Source organism: Eriocheir sinensis, unplaced genomic scaffold, assembly GCF_024679095.1.
Source record: "Eriocheir sinensis breed Jianghai 21 unplaced genomic scaffold, ASM2467909v1 Scaffold362, whole genome shotgun sequence".
In the NCBI taxonomy this organism is placed as follows: domain Eukaryota; kingdom Metazoa; phylum Arthropoda; class Malacostraca; order Decapoda; family Varunidae; genus Eriocheir; species Eriocheir sinensis.
This window is the reverse complement of record NW_026111679.1, coordinates 256869-265289: the sequence shown is the minus strand read 5'-3', so window position 1 is coordinate 265289 and position 8421 is coordinate 256869. Positions and strand designations below refer to the sequence as shown.

The following is an 8421-nucleotide window of genomic DNA, read 5'->3' as shown; positions in this document are numbered from 1 at the left end:
AACAATTTGTGAATAATTTGCAATAAATTTGCGATAATAATTAGTCAATCCAAGAAATGACTGTAAATCATGAACAGTTTGGGGGGCCGGGACGTTTTGTATGGCCTCCAGCTTGCTAGATTGAGGTCTTATTCCCTCTGAGCGGATGGCATGGCCCAGGTAATCTACTTTGTCCTTAAAAAAGTTACACTTCTCCATCTTAAGAGTCAGTTTGGCTTCCTTTAAGCGATCCAGAATTTGTTCTAAGTTATCTGCGTGATTAGAAAATATATCGCCCAGGATAATTATGTCATCAAGGTACACCTGAACCTTGTTGCTTAGTAGTCCTGTAAGGACAGTGTTATTATTTTCTTGAAGCAGGATGGGGCTGTTTTAAGGCCAAAGGGGAGGGAAGTAAATTCCCAATGTCCTGCTGGAGAAGAAAATGCCGTCTTCTCTCTGCTGATTTCATCTTGGGGGATTTGATGGTAACCCTGTTTCAAGTCTAGGCATGAAAAAAAACTTACTATCTCCCAATTGATTGAGTATGGTAGTTATATTAGGGAGTGGGTACCGGTCGTCCCGTAGTGTTTTATTAAGTGCCCGGAAGTCCAGACAAAGTCGTAGTACTCCATCTTTTTGGGGCACTGTGATAAGTGGGGCATTATAGGGTGATCGTGAAGGGCGAATCATACCCTGTTGCTGGAGCGATATAAGTTGTTCATTTACTCTGTCATGATAACCGATAGGAATGTTATATGGACGCCTGTACACTACTTCATCAGTGTTTTGCTTGATGGTGCTTAAAAAAATAGGGCGTTACTGTTAATGGTTCTTGTTCTGTGGAAAACACTGTTATATATTTATCTATTAAGGACTTAAAGCCTGATTCTCTCTCTTCACTTGGGAATTTAGTGTCAACAATTTGATAGAGGCTTTTCTTCCTTACTTCAAGCTCTGCGGGCTTCAAGTCTGTTTTAGCTGTGTCAGCGGTCTGTACACTAGATACTTGTGGCAGATCAGCGTATTGCTCATGAGTGACAGGCTTCACAAATCCTAACGTTGTATTATCATCTATCCTTACACTCACTTTCAATATTCAAATACGGCACAGTGACATAAGATCTTTGATTGTCAGATGAAGGGGTTAACTTAACTATCCCTGAGCACAGGACTCTAGCCTGAGGAGTACTAACACAAGGCTCAAATAAAGCTTCACTTGCCTGTAGTTGCGTCACTAGCGTTATGTAACCTGCAACAGATGCATGCAGTTGCAAAGGTTCCGCTAGCAACGGCAACGTACGGCCTTATTTTCAGTGAGACCTTCTTCATTTCCATCTACATTTAGCTAAGATCCTTCACCTCTAGATATAAGATATTTTTCCTGGCATAATTGTATGGTTTCCCCTTCTATTATCAGTTTTAAGCTTCGTTCTTTTGTTCCTCATTTAGTTGCAATGTTTTCAAAATAATCTCGTGCTACACGACAAATCAGTACTCAACATAATATGAGTCGGCAAATCTACATCGCGTGTTATCAATAAGTCTTGGAAACTACTTTTTCCTTCCATATTAACTTGTCTTTTACCGTCATCTTCAATATGGTATCTTTGCACAGAGACAATATTCACGGGTTTCGCTTCACAGTTATTTACTGCGAGCCCTAATTCTTTAATAAATTCATCCGTTAAAAACTCACACACGCTCCTGTTTCTAGGAGCGCTGCCACTTTTGCATATGTATTATCATGAGTAGTGCGATCTGCCTAACAAAGTTACTCTTGAGATATGTTGATTATAGCCTTCTTTTCATTATTTTTAAGGTCACTCCCTTGTTTGTTATAGCCTTCTTTTCCTTATATTTATGTGAGGCGGTTACTCCCTTGTTCGTTATAGCCTTCATCTTATTATATTAAAGGTTACTCCCTTGTTCGTTATAGCCTTCATCTTATTATATTAAAGGTTACTCCCTTGTTCGTTATAGCCTTCATCTTATTATATTAAAGGTTACTCCCTTGTTCGTTATAGCCTTCATCTTATTATATTAAAGGTCACTCCCTTGTTCGTTATAGCCTTCATCTTATTATATTAAAGGTTACTCCCTTCTTCGTTATAGCCTTCATCTTATTATATTAAAGGTCACTCCCTTGTTTGTTATAGCCTTCATCTTATTATATTAAAGGTCACTCCCTTGTTTGTTATAGCCTTCATCTTATTATATTAAAGGTCACTCCCTTGTTTGTTATAGCCTTCATCTTATTATATTAAAGGTAACTCAATTGTTTGTTATCGCATTCCTCTTATTATATTAAAGGTCACTCCCTTGTTCGTTATAGCCTTCATCTTATTATATTAAAGGTTACTCCCTTGTTTGTTATAGCCTTCATCTTATTATATTAAAGGTCACTCCCTTGTTCGTTATAGCCTTCATCTTATTATATTAAAGGTCACTCCCTTGTTTGTTATAGCCTTCATCTTATTATATTAAAGGTCACTCCCTTGTTTGTTATAGCCTTCATCTTATTATATTAAAGGTCACTCCCTTGTTCGTTATAACTTTCATCTTATTATATTAAAGGTCACTCCCTTGTTTGTTATAGCCTTCATCTTATTATATTAAAGGTCACTCCCTTGTTCGTTATAGCCTTCATCTTATTATATTAAAGGTTACTCCCTTGTTCGTTATAACTTTCATCTTATTATATTAAAGGTTACTCCCTTGTTCGTTATAACTTTCATCTTATTATATTAAAGGTTACTCCCTTGTTTGTTATAGCCTTCATCTTATTATATTAAAGGTCACTCCCTTGTTTGTTATAGCCTTCATCTTATTATATTAAAGGTCACTCCCTTGTTCGTTATAGCCTTCATCTTATTATATTAAAGGTTACTCCCTTGTTCGTTATAGCCTTCATCTTATTATATTAAAGGTCACTCCCTTGTTCGTTATAGCCTTCATCTTATTATATTAAAGGTTACTCCCTTCTTCGTTATAGCCTTCATCTTATTATATTAAAGGTCACTCCCTTGTTTGTTATAGCCTTCATCTTATTATATTAAAGGTCACTCCCTTGTTTGTTATAGCCTTCATCTTATTATATTAAAGGTCACTCCCTTGTTTGTTATAGCCTTCATCTTATTATATTAAAGGTCACTCCCTTGTTTGTTATAGCCTTCATCTTATTATATTAAAGGTTACTCCCTTGTTCGTTATAACTTTCATCTTATTATATTAAAGGTTACTCCCTTGTTCGTTATAACTTTCATCTTATTATATTAAAGGTCACTCCCTTGTTCGTTATAACTTTCATCTTATTATATTAAAGGTTACTCCCTTGTTCGTTATAGCCTTCATCTTATTATATTAAAGGTTACTCCCTTGTTCGTTATAGCCTTCATCTTATTATATTAAAGGTTACTCCCTTGTTCGTTATAGCCTTCATCTTATTATATTAAAGGTCACTCCCTTGTTTGTTATAGCCTTCATCTTATTATATTAAAGGTCACTCCCTTGTTTGTTATAGCCTTCATCTTATTATATTAAAGGTCACTCCCTTGTTCGTTATAACTTTCATCTTATTATATTAAAGGTCACTCCCTTGTTCGTTATAGCCTTCATCTTATTATATTAAAGGTCACTCCCTTGTTTGTTATAGCCTTCATCTTATTATATTAAAGGTTACTCCCTTGTTTGTTATAGCCTTCATCTTATTATATTAAAGGTTACTCCCTTGTTCGTTATAGCCTTCATCTTATTATATTAAAGGTCACTCCCTTGTTCGTTATAACTTTCATCTTATTATATTAAAGGTTACTCCCTTGTTCGTTATAACTTTCATCTTATTATATTAAAGGTCACTCCCTTGTTCGTTATAACTTTCATCTTATTATATTAAAGGTCACTCCCTTGTTCGTTATAACTTTCATCTTATTATATTAAAGGTTACTCCCTTGTTCGTTATAGCCTTCATCTTATTATATTAAAGGTTACTCCCTTGTTCGTTATAACTTTCATCTTATTATATTAAAGGTCACTCCCTTGTTCGTTATAGCCTTCATCTTATTATATTAAAGGTTACTCCCTTGTTCGTTATAGCCTTCATCTTATTATATTAAAGGTCACTCCCTTGTTCGTTATAGCCTTCATCTTATTATATTAAAGGTCACTCCCTTGTTCGTTATAACTTTCATCTTATTATATTAAAGGTTACTCCCTTGTTCGTTATAACTTTCATCTTATTATATTAAAGGTCACTCCCTTGTTCGTTATAACTTTCATCTTATTATATTAAAGGTCACTCCCTTGTTCGTTATAACTTTCATCTTATTATATTAAAGGTCACTCCCTTGTTCGTTATAACTTTCATCTTATTATATTAAAGGTTACTCCCTTGTTCGTTATAACTTTCATCTTATTATATTAAAGGTCACTCCCTTGTTCGTTATAACTTTCATCTTATTATATTAAAGGTCACTCCCTTGTTCGTTATAACTTTCATCTTATTATATTAAAGGTCACTCCCTTGTTCGTTATAGCCTTCATCTTATTATATTAAAGGTTACTCCCTTGTTCGTTATAGCCTTCATCTTATTATATTAAAGGTTACTCCCTGTTTTGTTCTTCGCTCATTTTCCGTTTCTTCCACTGCAAGTGTGCATATTTATTTATTTATTTATTTATTTATTTATTTATTTAATGTTATTTGTAGTAGTTAACTGAGGGGGGCACTACCCTGGCCTCCTCTTCCTCTGATTCTCTTACTTCACACATTTATCTTAATACTTCACACTATTGTCCATATGCTTCATTTTTTTATTTTTTCATTCATGACTTTTTATCCATACCTCACACTTTTCTTAGTATTTCACATTTTTTCTAGATCATACTCTACACTTCCTACCTGGGGGACGCGGGTTAGGCCTTTATAAAGTCACTCTATGGCTGCATGCCCGCCGCGGCACACCACCACTTTGTAAGGCGTAGAGCCCCGTGCTCCCCTCCATCCTGGGGTAACAATCCTAAAACAAACAAACCTGAGAGGCAGGACGCTGCCGCTGCCTGTCACCTGACACCCTCTCACTGAGGAGTGGATCGCGGCGCGGGTGGAGAGAGACTGCCCATCCCTCTCCACTCCGCCCGGGAAGGAACTCATGAATTCTCGGTTGAGTCGCGTGTGCTACCCATTGCACTACAGAACAACAGTGGTTGGCCAGAGTTTCCATTACCATATCGTCAAAGTCCATGTCCTCCGGAAGAACCATTAATTATATAATTAAATCGTCACTATTATTTCCGCCACTTAAAACGAGCAAAGCTTAATGAAAATAAGAGGCGTTTTCTCGTCAGAGTAAATTAAACAAAAGCACTGTAAGCACATGTCCCTATTTATCCCTATACCGCTGCCGCCAGTTTTGGACCCTTCTTTTCTTGTATTAAATCAACTCTTTTATCACTCATTAATTACTCCATAAATGATTTCACTGTCTCGTATCCCTGGTAGCGTGATCCGACTTAAGTTGTTATTGGAGACTGGTGTTCAGGGATAAACAAGGGAAAAAGATAATACTATACATTTATTTAAAATTAAATGAAAGTAATTGCCTTACGCAATATTCTTTGCTCAGACGATCATAACACTGGCATATTCAGCAATGGATGCAACATATGACAAACGACATGTCTTAAACATAATACTACAATATGTGCTCAGTTGTTGCCAATAATAATAACACTCGTCGTTCCACAAGCAGTGGTTTGTATCTCTCTGCTTACATCACAATCATTATGTACTCTCTTCACAAAATCCTACTACACATTCCTATAGTATAATCTACTACAAGTCATGGAAACACCTAATTATACCACTCCCAGTGGTTTTACCTTTGCTTTACATCGCAAACAAATAATCACAATCCTGTCCCACTCACAATCCTACTTCACATCTCCTACATTATAATCTCCAGGACAATACAGTCGGTTTCCCTTAGATTCTCGAATTTCTACTCACGATTAAGATCACAACAGCCATTCTCGGCTGAGTGAGTAACAGGTCTGCTTGAGGCGAGAACCAAGCTCGGTCTACTCATACCACTGATTTCTAGGCCACATTTTTCTTTGCTTTAGGCGGACTTACATCCTTGACACGCCCTTAATTTTCTACATAACCAATGGCCAATACTTCCTGTCACACCCATCTGCTCGCTCATTATGTTGTATTGTTTTACTTCTCCTGCTATTCGTGAGTCAGTCTTAAGACACTCCCTCAGTGATTTTTCTGTTAAATTATTGGCTCATAACATGTCGCCACGACTCAAATATTTCCTTCACATCGCCTATTTCTCTTATTCTCCTTCCTTTATCCTGAATCTGTTTTGCATCACCTGTCTCTCTTATTCCTCCTTCTCTTCCATCTCTCCTTCCCTCTTTTATCTGTTATCTCTTTGGTCTTATCTATCTCTCTATTCTTCATTCCCTCTCTCCCATCTCCTTCCTTTATCGTCTTCTTCCTTTTATCTATCTGGCATCATCTATCTCTATTCCTTCTTTCCTTTATCCCATCTCCTTCCTTTATCGTCTTCTTCCTTTTATCTATCTGGCATCATCTCTCTCTATTCCTTCTTTCCTTTATCCCATCTCTCCTTCCTTTATCGTCTTCTTCCTTTTATCTATCTGGCATCATCTATTTTCAGTCCTTCTTTCCTTTATCCCATCTCTCCTTCCTTTATCAAAAATCTCTCATCTCCTTTTATCTTTTTCCTCCTTCTCTCTCCCTTTCTTTATTGTTCAAGTTCGTTCCATGTTGTTGTGCTTCTGTATGGAAAACTGTATTTCCTGATGTCTCTCCTACAGTCGCTCTTCTTCAATTTCTTACTATTCCCTCTTGTCACACTTCTGTCATGTACTACTAGGTCTTCCCTGTCCAATTTCTCCAATCCCTCTTGTATCCTGTACAATGCTATTAGGTCCCCTCTCTCTTCTTCTCTCCAGTGTTGTTAGTCCCAATTTCTCCAGTCTTTCTTCATAAGTATGTTCTCTCAGAGTTTCTGGTAGTTTGGTCGCTGCTCTTTGTGTTCTTTCCAACTTTATAATTTCTTTCTTCAATCTAGGTGACCACACTAATGCTGCATATTCCAGTCTTGGACGTATCATCGATGTTATTAGTTTCTTCACCATTTCTTCATCTAAATATGGAAATGCTACTTCTATGTTTCTAAGAAGATTGTATGTTTCCCCAGTTATCTGGTCTATATGCTTTCCAAAGGATAACGTGTCTGTTATGGTCACTCCCAGATCTTTTTCTTCAGTTTTTTTCATGATTCTTTCATTACTCAGTGAGTAGTTCCCCGATATTCGTCTACTGCTCTTACCAAACTCCATCACACTACACCTCTCTGTATTGAATGTCATTTCCCATTTTCGTGACCATTTGTTTATTCTGTCGAGAGCTTGGCTCAGGGCTACACAGTCTTCCTCATTAGCCACCCTCCTCATTATTTTAGCATCATCAGCAAACATATTCATATAGCTTGTCACCCCTTCTGTCATGTCATTTATATATATTGCAAACATAATCAGAGCCAGCACCGATCCTTGGGGAACTCCACTAGTTTCTTCCGTCCTGCTTGATTTATTGTTATGTGTGTGTGTGGGTGTGTGTGGGTGTGTGGTGTGAATGTGTGGGTGTATTTACCTAGTTGTAGTTTTACAGGGCCCGGGCTTTATGCTCGTTTGGCCCCGTCTGTGTGTGTGTGTGTGTGTGGGTGTGTGGTGTGAATGTGTGGGTGTATTTACCTAGTTGTAGTTTTACAGGGCCTGGGCTTTATGCTCGTGTGGTCCCGTCTGTGTGTGTGGGTGTGTGTGTGTGGTGTGAATGTGTGGGTGTATTTACCTAGTTGTAGTTTTACAGGGCCTGGGCTTTACGCTTGTGTGGTCCCGTCTGTGTGTGTATGTGTGTGTGTGTGTGCATTCTACTGTACTCTCAACACCCATCACTGGCCTGCAGGGTGCTGGTGGTGGACTGGGATGTGCACCACGGCAGCGGCATCCAGCACGTGTTTGTGGCCGAGCCGAGGGTGCTGTATGTGTCCCTCCACTGCCACCACCACGGCCTCTTCTTCCCATCCTCTGAGGACACAAACTACGACGAGTGGGGACGGGACCTGGCCAAGGCTACAACATTAACATTACCTGGAACAAGGTGAGGGCCATATCTCTGCTGACGACACACACACACACACACACACACACACACACACACACACACACACATACAGACACACACGAACCATAGACTTCACAACTAGTTGACGGGAAATCTCTTCAGTCTTGGCGCGCTGGCTTCGCGTAAGGGGCCGATTGTTATGGCGACTTTCACTGCGACAACTCAAACACACTCTGCGTTCTTACTCCGAATTTAAGTTGAAACAGGACGAAATCTTCAAG

The 8421-nt window shown here is 38.2% G+C and overlaps 1 long non-coding RNA gene across 8 annotated transcripts; it reads left to right on the top strand.

Annotated features, from left to right (window-relative positions):
- Positions 1 to 1303: 1303 nt before the first annotated feature.
- On the top strand, positions 1304 to 5446 carry LOC126991916 (uncharacterized). Of its 8 annotated transcripts, XR_007745937.1 has the most exons (9): positions 1304 to 2160; positions 2337 to 2380; positions 2425 to 2512; positions 2733 to 2820; positions 2997 to 3172; positions 3437 to 3524; positions 3613 to 3744; positions 4053 to 4140; positions 4493 to 5446. It is a non-coding gene; the product is annotated as an uncharacterized LOC126991916 (long non-coding RNA). The 8 variants fall into 8 exon arrangements; XR_007745938.1 differs by having other exon boundaries at positions 2337 to 2468; XR_007745940.1 differs by having other exon boundaries at positions 2337 to 2512; positions 3481 to 3524.
- The last annotated feature ends 2975 nt before the right edge of the window (positions 5447 to 8421 follow it).